This window comes from Chamaea fasciata, unplaced genomic scaffold (genome assembly GCF_029207755.1).
Source record: "Chamaea fasciata isolate MVZ Bird 193981 ecotype frontalis unplaced genomic scaffold, bChaFas1.0.hap1 SCAF_2, whole genome shotgun sequence".
NCBI lineage: Eukaryota > Metazoa > Chordata > Aves > Passeriformes > Sylviidae > Chamaea > Chamaea fasciata.
Window position 1 is genome coordinate 11,254,893 of NW_027094087.1, and position 12,765 is coordinate 11,267,657.

The window sequence follows — 12,765 nt, forward strand, 5'->3', positions numbered from 1 at the left end:
TCATATGACTTCACAATGTGAACTTCACAGAGATAGCGTGGAACTGTAATTTGATAAAGAGATAAAGGGCTCTCCTATGGGGAAAAGCTGAGAGAACTGGGCTTGTTCTGCCTGGGAGACAGAAGGCTCTGGGGTGACCTAGTTGTGACCTTACAGCATCTGAAGGGAACATGCATGGAGAGAGGCTATTTACAAGGGCCTGGAGCAACAAACAAGGAGGAATGGCTTCATACTGACAGACAGTAGGTTTAGATTAGATATTAGGTAGAAATTCTTCCCTATGAGGGTGGTGAGGCCCTGGCACAGGTTGCCCAGAGAGGCTTGCCCCATCCTTGGAAGTGTTGAAGGCCAGGCTGGATGAGGCTCTTAGCAACCTGGTCCAGTGGAATGTGACCAAAACAGGGATTTGGAATGAGATGGTCTTCAAGGTCCCTTCCAACCCAAACCATTCTGTGATTCTGTGATTTTGAGTTATGTTCCACTGAATTTTCCCCAAGTTAGTATAATTAGTATATCTTTACTCAGAACATGAGGTTTCCATTGTTCCTGTGAATTACCACTTCCAAACAGCACAATATCTTCTCTGTGATGACACCTACCAGCCACAGTGTGCATTTTTATTTGTTTGACTTTGTCAGAAAGAAAAAGTTCATTGAAAAGCAAACTGCTTATATTAATACCATTTCCTATTGGGAAGGGGGCTTTTAAAAGATACTCCCTATATATTTTCAACAACCAAAGTTAATTTTTGTATTTCAAATAACTTTTCAGGCCTGTAAACTATATTTAGTGTATAAATAGTTCCTTCTCTACAAGTCAATAACCTGTAAATTATACATGCATAGTGGAAGTAGGAGTAAAGATCCAGAGTCCTCTCTTTTCTTTGATCACTCATAGCCTGCTCAGTCTTACAAGACTCTGTGCCTTTGATCTCCTCTGCCTCTATTTCTATGTTGTTCAGGTTATCTGGGGATGTTGATTGTTTTGAAGTGTAGGTTTTCCTCACAAAATTAAGTCAATTTAAACCAAAAAATACCTGTAAATTTTGCATTTTGTACTAAAAACACTGAAGAAGTCAAAATCTAGAATGAATATTTAAAGCATTTCAATGTATGAAGTGTTAATTACTTCAATATAAAGGTACTTTAAAATCTAGATTTGAGAGATTGTGCTATTTGGGATGAGATTATTTTGCAGAATCAAGAATTCACAGTAGGGAAATTGAGTAGTGCTATATTTAAAACTGTTCTAACCATTTTTACTTCAAAACTACTTGATACTTTGGTCTCCTGAATCAAAAGCACACCTTGAACTGCACTATAATTCACATGTTCTTTCTTTTCAACTAGGAGTTATGACCTGAACAGGTTTTTTTCAGGCTAATAGAACTCAGCCTGCTGGGAATGCAACCCAGCAAAGTGCATGCACAGGTCCCATATTTTTTTGGTAATTAAAATAAGAAAGTGTATGGGATATTTTTGGACATATGTACACATGTATCTACCTGGAAAATATTCTGATGTTTTGGAAAGTACTGTCCACAATTGTAGGAATACATGGACCTAGAGGTGCATGTCATTTCCTTCCTGAAATAATTACAAAAAAATCTTGTTTTCTCCTTTTGCCAATGAACTCTCCCATACTGAGGTGCAAGACTGTGTCATTTATAGCAGTCAGGGGATAGGTGACACACAGCTTGTGTTCTACTTTCGGTTCAAGGCAGCTAAGCAAAATGCTCTTCTTAAATAATATTTTATAAGGTTTTCAGGTATGAGCAGCCAGGATTCATACATGTTCATATGGGAAAAGTATGAAGTAAAAAATCCCAACTCCTTATCAGCAACAGATAAATCAATGGTACAAAGAATGCCCCTCCAACATTCTTTGTATTACCAGTCTGTATTCAGGTCAACAATGAGTCCTAAGAAAAATAAGTGACCTTGGGGGACTCCTGCTACATAACCTGCTGGGCAGTAGGGAGCAAGAAGTCATCTGGGCTTTCTGCAGAGTTTTATCTGTACAACACCAGGCCCCTTAGGACTTGTTGTTGTTGTTGTTGTTGTTATGGCATTCTTTGCACATGTGCATGAACTCAAGCATTGCTACCATTTTTGAAGGGGGTCATTGGGATGGGAGTTATACTGGGACAGGTTTGGGCACTAGGCATGATGCTAAATTACAAATCAGTAAAAGTTTCTGGCTTCCATTATGGTTATACTTGTCCTTGTTTTGAAGAGATGTTAGGAAAAGAAGCAGACATCGCTTTTTTTCTCACAAGTAGAAGGCATGTAAGGAGTTATTTGTTGTTTACCCTCTTTGCTAGCTGATTCTCTGTGAGCACCGTCTTCCTACTGTAATGACCAAGAACTATTCCAAGGTATCTTCAGATTTCAATTTTCAAAGGTAGTGGTCAAATTGGTGAAAACTGTGTGGGTGGTATTTAGAAATTATTTAATTCAAAGTAGTACTTATGATTCAGTGCAGCATACTTAACACTGAGCAATGTCAGGTATTCAGTGCTCAGTACAGTAATGTAGTTTCTGAAAGCAAGTTGTTTGATTCCTTTGCCTCTAGAACTGGTAAAAACATTTAACTGCCACATTACTCAGGAATTTTGAGGAGTAAAGTGCTAAAAGCTTTTAAATTTAGGGGGGAAAAAAGATGTTTCAGATTTTTTTCATCCACTGAATGGTGATGATAACGCTCAGTCATATTTGCACTTAGACCCAGAAGAGAAAAACAAGGTAAAGAGAATGTAAGTGTTTTTCTATATCTAAGAATGGGTGTATGTGAGGGGATTGGACCTTTTATCTCTTGCTGTGAATGTTTCTGGAGTGACAGTAGTGAAATAAATTGGAACTGAAACTAGTATGTTGAAGGAAATGTTTGTGGCAAAGATCTTCCTAGCATTAGGTTTGGTTTGATAAAACACCATGGCATTTCTAGCTGTCTGAGTCACCGTGTTGTTGCTTGTGGAGAAAGGGACATATCTCTTTGTGTCTAAGTTATGACCTGTAAAAGGCTAAGTTTTTTTAGGGGATGGTGAGTAATTGTAGAGCCTTTTCCTTAGGCCTCACTATAAACTCGTCTCCAAACCATCTTTCCTGCAGCCATGCTGTTTAATCTACCACAACTGTGCTTCCCTGTGAAGAAAAGAGTGCCTCCTGTTTTCTCCTGATATTTTCTTTATACTGTGTAAGAGTTACTGGAAAAGGCTCATTTGAATTTTCAGCAGTGGTTTCATTTCATTTCATTTCATTTCATTTCATTTCATTTCATTTCATTTCATTTCATTTCATTTCATTTCATTATTTCATTTCATTTCATTTCATTTATACCCTTTTTTATTCAGGAATATCCACACACTTAAGGGAAGAGGTAATCTTAAGAAATCCATGAACTTGGCTTTTCTTGCATGAACAAGAGTATTGGATTATTCAGTGCATTATTCAGTTTTCGATTGCTATGCATTTCTAAAGACTTTCTTAATCCAGTAGCAAAGCAGAAAGAAAGCTCTGAAGATCTGGTACCCAGTCATATAGCCAAATGCCAAAAATTAAATAAGTTTCAAATAACACAGTGAAAAGTTTACAGGAGAAGGAGTTTAAAGCAAAATGGTTCATGGAAATTTCAGAAAGGGGAAAATTACTCTTAAATTTAAGAGGAATGACATCTCTGGCTCTTACTACAGAGCATCTTGCTTAAGTCTCTTAATTCAGTGCTGTTAACCTTAAGGCAGAAAAAAACAGAAGGCATAGTGCCATTTGGGGATAAAATTAAAGTAGCTAGCAGATGATAACTTTTAATTTGCATGCATTTTACAAATAATTTTTGTCACCTCTGTACACTAAGGCCTTTGAGAATGTGATCCGCAGAGCAGAACCACTTAGTTCTAAAGTGTTATGCCATGAAATATAGTATGTTAAAGTTATCCAGAAATGTGCAATATATCCAGCACTTGCATGTCCTCTTCACTTTGTGTGTTTTCAACTTTTAACTTGTAGTTTTAAAGTTTCAAACTTGCTAGTTTTGTTCTCATGTTCAAGAGCAGCCACGTAAAGAGCAGAGATTCCCTTCATAATTCTCCCTTCACATTGGCATGGTCATTGTGTTTCTTTCTCATTCTCTGTCAGATTTTGTCATATTTTGTGTGGGTTGCCATGCCCAGGGAAGAGACTGATTTTTCCTTTCCCATTGTTTAGCCTTTTAACCTAAGAATTTTGGGGTGATGGTTGTTCTGTGGTAACTGAGCGCAGTACAACTATATTTGTCTGTGACCAGAAACCCTCAGCTCAGCTGAGGTTTCCTGTCCTTCTGGCCTTCCTCTTGCTTCCTCCTGAGTAAAGGATCAGTGCTCTCTTCTCCCTTGGAGAGGTTGTTTCTGTGCAGCTTCCCTCCACCCGGCCTCCCTGCCTCCTCCAGCTATGCATGAGCAGGGCCAGGCACTCCCACAGACACAAGCTCTTGGTTCCCTTTGTGCTGTTCATGAATTAGTTCATAGGCAAAGCACTCTGAGGTTCATCTACATCTCTAATTGTTGTCAGGCACATATGCAAGTGATATTTTAACAGCTTTTTAACGTCCTTCTTGAATATTGGTGAAGTCAGTGTTCATTATTGAGGGCTAGCCACATGTAGAAGTGTTTTTTCCACACATGGAAAATAAAAAAGTCCTTCACCCTTCAAAAGCTGCTGCTCAGATTTGCCCAGTTCAGACTGTCTATTTCAATTCTTGGCAAATATCCCTCTGAGATCCGAAAGTTCTCTTGCTCTTGTTCTCTGTTCTCTTTTCACGTATCACCACCAAATAATAGTAGCAAATTTGAACAGGATATTAGTTCATAGTTGTTTAGTCGTAGGTTTCTACTCAATTCTAATGAAGCCCTTATTTTTCACCGTGGTACAAAATGCACCTGGGTATATGGATGGTTCTACTGGAGATGTATTATGGCCTAAACATTTTAATGGTTAATGATAATATGTAAGGTGGGATAAACTGAACTTGAGTCCCAGGTGCCCTATTTGAAAAGAAAAAGTAAAAATTTGGCTTGATTTTTTGCTCAAATCAATAAGAAAACTATTAAAGTGATATAAATTGAATCTCAAGTTTCAGTTTCTACGTAACTGTTAATTAAAGACATTTGGTTGAATTTTCTGAGTCTGGAAAAATTAATTTAGTTCTAAATAATCTCAAAGATATATTAATAAATCTCAAAGACCTTTGAGATTTAATAATATATTAATGGTGCAGGAATGCCCTTCTGCACCATTCTTGTGGCTGAGAGTTAATGACTTGCAGAGTTTTTTTGTGTCCTTGGAGGTCAGTGTGATCCCTGTGGTCCAAGCCATGGGTCTTTATGGCAGGTAGCTGGAGTGATAAGCAGCATTTCCACTTAGTGGTGGCACCTGTTCAGCCATCTTTAGTTTATAAGGAAAAGAAAAGGATGTCTGGATTCAAAACCATGCACATAGCATTGCAGTCAGGAAGACCATTTGGGAGACCTCACACCATGTCACTGCATCAGAGGGCTTTCCTCTGGCTGCTGGCCTTTGAAAACCTCCAAAGCTGACAAGAGACAAACTAAGCCATGAACTGATTTTTTGGGTCCATAGCACATTTCTCTTCTGACAGACAGCTTCCACCAGTTGGCAGGGCAGGGCTGACCCCACATGCACTAGCTCAGCAGGTGCAGCAGAGTCACTTCCATCTCCTGATGTTGTACCCAGCACCTCCTCCCAGCCCCTTGCCCCTGCTGGGCTGTAGTGGTTGTACCTTCTCCCCATCCTCTAGGTCCCAACAGTATCCCCACCACCATCTGTAGAGGCTGCATCTGCTCTCCTCCTCCCAGTCACACCTGCCTGCCCAGAAACCCGGGTGCCAGCCTCCAGGATGTACCAGGAGCAAGGCAGGGTGTGACCTGTGCTGCCAGGCTGCCACATGCACTGTACCAGTGTCCCAACTGGATGACAGCCCCAGGACCTCTGTCTGAGGGCTGCACCACCATCATAAACATCTTCCTCTACTTCAAAGCCCCTTTTCTCACACTTCCTTCCTTTGGTAATGAACCTTCAATTTCCTCCAGGTAAATAAAGTGAAACTGGAAAGAACTGTGAAACAAAACATAAAAGTAGCCGAGCTGGAGAGTTATAGCCCGCAGTGTGCCTGCGGATGGGTTTTCCTGTCCTCACACTGCAGTTTCTAGCCTGTTGACTCTTAGTTTGTCTTTTCTTCACAGTTTTTAGCTGTAAGATCTCCAGCATGCAACCTCCACAGGAGTATTTGGAGACATGCTAATAGGTAGAGACTCCTCCCATTGCTCTGTTTTTATTAATGGGAGGATCAGATTAATTGCCATGGTTTTAACACCACTTTGTGCAGTAGCTATTAAAGTTCATGGTGTAGAAACAGTAAACTCATTTGTTGACAACACAGAGCTCTGAGGTCAATTCTTCTGTATGAGATTTTCAGGTGCTGGGAAAGCACGTGTTTGTTGCTCAGTAGGTTATGTGGTATTTTCATTTGGAAGTGACATTTTACATGACATTTTACTTTAGAACAATAGTTGGGCAAAATCGAAATTTCAGGTCTGTAGCAGAAGAGTAATGTCTATTACTTAGTCTATTTAGTAACTTCCATAATTTATAAATTCTGCCTCTTGGCATCTCTTTTCACAAAATCCAGTTCAAATGCATTTTGAAGAAGGGAAGGTGCTGACTGGTTTCGAATGTGCTGGTTTGCAAACTTGCAGACCAGCGGTCCTACTCACTGGTGAAGATAAGAGAGCTCAGATGAAGAGTTTTGTGCTGCTGGAAGCACAAGCAGCTTTCTCAGGCGACTGCTTTGAAGGAGGCTGCAACAATATTACAGCCCCACTGTCACTGGGTGGTATTGCCGCATGAATGTATAATTTAATAAAATCAGGAGGTAATAAAGACAGGTAAAAAGAAGGGATGAGAGATCTGCTGTATAGGGATTTCTCCTTTCCTTTTCTTAGGGAGAAAAAAATGTCCAGGGAATGCCACATTAATTTGGGAAGAAGCAAGTGCTGCTTTAAATCAGAAAACTTGTGTTGTACCAAGTGCTTTATTTTGGGAACCGTTTCAGTATGTTATGAAGGAAAGTTGCAGACTAGGCATGTTTACTAGACCTTTAATTGCTACATTTAGGAGAAAGGCGCTTCTTTTTTTTTCTTCTACCCTCCCCCCTCCCCTTTTTTAACAACAAGAAGCCAGAGTTTGCTGTGCAAATGAAGCAGGCTTTGCAAGAATCAGATTCACTTTGGACGACTCTTCACATTCCTCGTCATCGTTACATTAGGCAGCACAATTCCATCTCTGGTTGTTGGGCAGAAAAAGTGGGCAGCCTGCCAGGTAGACGTTTCCATGGCTCCCAACCCCCAAAGGTGATGCGTTTTTCAGCTAATTCAATGAAGAGTGGGCTGAACTTTGGGTATAAACTAGACAATAGCTGCCTTCGCAGTATCAGCAGAATGGTTTATGGGAATGCACTCCACATTTGGCAGAGCATCACGTGACTTTACGGCTGAGATTTTGTGATGGTGCCAACGGAGACTTGGAAAGCGGTGCCCGTTCTGACTTTTTTCCTCTTTTCTTACATGGCTCAGAAAATGGTGGATCTTAATACTTGACTTTAGCCAGACTCAGCAAGCGATTGAGCTTTGAAGCACAACTTTGCCTTTATTCTGGCTTTTTTGGCACACCACCAGGAGGCTGTCCCTTTCACGCCTGATAAATTCTGCTTCTTATCTCCGGATAGAAAAAAGAAAGAAAGAAAATATAAGCAGAATAATTATACTTCATAACTGCATTTTAGAACTACATGTTTTATTTTTTTTTTATTGGTGACGTGTGGTTTAGTACAGCCCTCCTGAGTGTCTGAAGGATAAAAGTTGTTATTTTTTTTATTTTTCTGGGTGCTTTTTGGGGTTTTTTTTTGTTGTGGTTTTTTTTTTTTCCTCCTGTTTAATGAACAGGCATTTGAACTGGGCAAATGGGGCGACAGCATTGAACATGAGATTATTGCAGCCTAGTGTAGCAAACTGGCACCCTGCCTTTTCACCCCTTTGCTCCAGCACATTTGTGCAATTCCCATTTATAAAACCGGCACAGGGGTGAGGTGAATTTTCTGGTCTCTCCCCACCTCTTGTCCTGGGCAGGCAGTTGCGGCAAGGATTGGTGCAGCTTTTGCGCAGTGCTTTGTGCCTGGAATTCCGAGAAGAGCAAGAGACAGAGAAGACAGGCATCCTGGTCTTCTTCCGAGAAAGAACAGGAGCCCTAAGAAGAAGAAACAAATCTGAGTTTGTCCTACATACAAGAGTACAGAAAAAAAAAAAGTGACTCTTCTGCTTCCAAAAAAAAAAAAAAAACAAAAAACTGGCATATTTCACTACAGAGGCATCAGGACCTGTTAGAGCTTCTTAAAACAGTGTAACAAAATGAGTATAGGTAATTGTTTCTTTTAGTAAAAAAAAAAAAAAAAAAAAAAAGAAAGATGGAATTAATTTTTTGTTTGTTTGCTTGGCTTTTTGACTATTGCTCACATAGCAGTATTTGGCACTGGGTGAACACGTACCTTTCATATCAGGTATAGCTTCTGTTTCTTTTTTTCCTCTTTTTCTTTTTGTAAAGCCATTTAAAACGCTGTTTTGCAACTGAGTTCTTGTGTATTAATTTTAACGTAGTCTTCTCTTCACACTTTTTAAAACTAACTTTTTGGGGGTGTGTTTGATCAAATGCTGCTAAGAATAGAAAGTAAACAAAAAAATCGGGGATCTACAGAAATAAATGGTTAGGCACATTTTGTCTTAGCTAAGCACTGGGGTTATGCAAAGACCTTAATGTTACAGTTACTTGGTCTAAGCTTTGGTTATCTCTAAGAAAATTGTGGGTATTTAGATCTGGTTGCTAAGGAAATTAAATTCTTTTTTTACAGTATGACTCATGCTTTCAGTTTCTAAAGAGGAGAAGTGAAAAAACAAAAAAACAAACAAAAAAACCCCCGTGTTAAGCTGCAGGAAAGGCTCGCTCTTGTAGCCTGTATATTAAAGTTGTTACTGAGTTAATTCATATGTGAGTTTCTTACAGTTTGTATCTAAATCAGTTACAAAGAAATCAGTGTGATAAGCACTGGAATAAAAGGCACATTATTGGAACATTCATGAAGCACGACTGGTTTGCAGCCAGTAACAGTAGCTATTTTAAGATATTTGGAAAAGCAGCACTTGTCCAGGAATAGCTGAAAACAGTATTTAAGATGCCCGTTCAGGATGTTTGTGATAAGTGCATGTACAGTTAAAATAAGTTTTGAGCATATAATATTTTAGTAGAGCCTTATACTTAAGGCATTGTCTGTCTGTTGTAACATATTCCTATGCAATTAGAAGACTGCGTAACAAAATTCATTCTGACTGACAGATTTTGAAAAGCTTGGCCAAATCGGTGTTTTATGTAGTTTGGATTTTTTAAAACATTTTCCTAGTCTTTTTAATTTATGTTAAAAATACAGATGTTCTTGGCTAGAAATTACTTTAAAATTACAGTGTCTCTTTCATCACAAACTCCTACATTTGTTGTTTATTTTCAAAACGTTCATGATACGCCTATCTGTAATAAAAGGCTTTATAAATATGCCTTTATGAAATAGAACTGCTTTAACTTGTTCTTCACTTTTTATGCATTACTGAGTAGAGAGTATTTTCTAAGATTGTATGCTAATTTAGCTACTTTATATTTTTGTTGTTCTGCAATGAATTCTGGGAAATTGCTGAATGCAGACCTTAAATATATGACACATACACCTCCATATACCCTTTTTGGACCAGAAAGTGTTTCTTAGATTGATGGTGATACTGCCTTCCCCAATAGTTAGAATAGTTTTGTTTGTCCTTCATACCTAAACCTGTTGAGAAACCAAGGCTTGCATTAGCTTAAAATGACTTTTCAAAATTCTCTATCTGGTCAGACAAATCATTTTTCCCCCCACCCCCATAAGTTTTTGCAAATGTTTCTTAATTTAAGCCACTTAGTTTATGCCTGTATTTTTCTGAAGTTCCATACCAAATTACCTCATTGTGTTCATGGCTTAATAAAAAGTACTCCCTTTTGTTAAGTTTGCTCCTTCTCTTCTGAAATTCCTAATAGAAATTAAGTATTTGTAAGTTGAAAAAAAAAAGGCTAGAAAATAGTAAAAAAAAGAGAGTTCCTTTTCCAAAGAGTGCATGTTCACAGCATGTCTTCCCATGGCCCTGAGGAGGGGTGTCAACAGTGTTGGGTTTACATCTTAAAAGCATAATTGCTAATTTTGTGTATGTTTCATGTTCAGAAAACACTTCACATAAAAAAGATATTTCAAAATCTTTCTCTCACTGTTTTTGGTTTTGCTTTTTTTTTTTTTTTCTTTAGTGAAAGAAAAAATAAAACGAAAAAGGAAAATGAAGAAGTTAATTATACCCGATTTCAGCGAAGGTAATAAAGTGATCTTAAATACCTTTTTTTTGTTGTTGTTGTTGTGCAATAAAGGTATTGGCAAGGACCTGAAGCAGTTTAACTTTAGAAAAAATATTTCCTTAAGACAACCTACAAATATAATTTCAGAAATGTGTATTAAACTTTTGCTCTGATTACTTGCTGTGGGGAATGTTGCAGTTTGTGTAGCTGTAATTGCATAAAGATGTAATTTTGTACTGTATGTTTACATGAAGCTTAAGAATTAACTGAAAAATCAAAACATAATTTGCTTTTTGGTTATGCATAGCAAATATATAAGATATATAATATATATAGGATATATATTTACTAATATACTCATGTTACTAATATATTTGTTACTATGTAACTATAATGCAATGGCCAATTATTTTTCAAATGTAGAATATATCTTCTATTCACAGAAATAAAAAAGAAAGGAAATTGGGAAAGCAATTTTATAGCACTTATTGCAATCATTCAGTTAGTTGTATATGCAGTCTGCATACTTATTTCTGATACTAGGGTAACTATTCTAGTTTGAGGGCTTGTCCCTACATATTCTCTTCAGCGTCAGCAGAAAGCAATTTAAAAATATCGTTCCTTCTGAACAGCAAAGTGTTGCATAGAAAGTGAAAGAAGGTTTAAAAGAGACTTTTCTAGAAAATAAATTAGAGGTTTTTTAAAAATAATTTAAAATTATTTTAAAATGTAAGAGGGTATGAACATGAAAGATTTAATCCACTAAATTAAAAAAGAGAAGGGAAGGAAAAGGTAATTCATGAATGCTCAGCTGTCATTGTTGAACCAGAAATACATGCTGAAGTCTGAAAGAAAATGAAACATTGCCCTGGTGAAAAAACTTTGCTATTGACAAACAGTTATTCTCTTGAAAGGTGTTTTGCCCTAATAACAATGGCAAAATTAGGACTATGGTGAGAACTAGTGGAAGGAAGGCATTAAAATTTTATTCATATACAGATTTCAGTTACCTGTTCAAATCAAAATACACCTTTATATGGTGCCTGGTTTCAAAATTATACCTACATCTCATGGCTGTATTTTACAAATGCCTTTGCATTTCTATTGTTACAAGTTATTCTGATGTGTCAGGTGTTGTGCTTAAAGACGCAGTGTTTATCAATGCTTTTTGGTTAGAGTATGAAAGTTACAAAACTGTGTCTGTGTGTCACCTTTCTGAATTACTGGGTTTTGCCCCAAAAGGAGCTGTTTTCAGTCTGTTGTTTAGGGTACTGTACATTCAGTGTGGGATAATTTTTATTGGATTGCTTGCGGTCATGAGAAGGATGGATTTGTTGTAGGTGTTAACCCTGAAGTTTTGCAAGATTGCATTTCCACTTGCATTCCATATTACTATGGAATCACATTGATGGGAGGGTTAGTGAATAAAATGCACAAAATAACTTCTTTGCTTTGATTAGTGAATGTTGTTTAATCAATAAGTTATTGCCAAGTAGTACTTTAGTTGAGGTGTAATGTGAAGAAATAGCTGCACAGTTTTCACAATGTTGTATGGGAGCAGCACTTCCCTGTGCCTTGTTTCATCTCAGATTTGGTGGGGTGAATTTTTCTTTTTGTTGTAGTACATCGTATGAGCTCAGACACAAAGGAAAACTTGTACTGTTCGCTTTTATGTCATGTCCAGTTTTTGAATCCAGTTGAGCACAACATAGTCAGGTGCAAGTTGGGAGTTAAGTGTTCATAATTAAGGCAAAGACCACACAAAATGACATTAGTTCCTGCTGAAGAGAAAATAATCTCTTGCCATTAATCTCTTAAAAAAAAAAAAAAAAAGAATTTTCTTCCATTTTCAGGTAGAAACTAGTCATGAACCTTTGGCTTGTTTGTTGCCTCCACCATTTATGCAGTTAAGCTTGGAGGAGCCTTCTTTGCAATAGATGGTGATACTTCCACTCTTGAATACTCATTCCCACATCACATTGTATGTTTGTTTAAAGTCTTCTGCATTCCCTGTAGGAGGAAAACCCTAACCAGCAATGCCAATTGGCATAAACCCGTAGATCCGATCTTGTGTTGAAATGCACTGCACAAGCTCGCTTCTATGGGTCTGTGTCAGTGTGGTGATCTGGCAAAACTGCATGCAGCACCCACTGCAGTGGTGTTCGACAACAAGCCCAAATGAGTGTACAAAACCACGTACCGATTTTGGAATTCTTTTGTCCATTGCCTTCCAAGTTGATCAAGGGATTTGTTCTTTTATAAGTTGCTTTAAGCATCTTGGCTTAATATCTTATTAAAA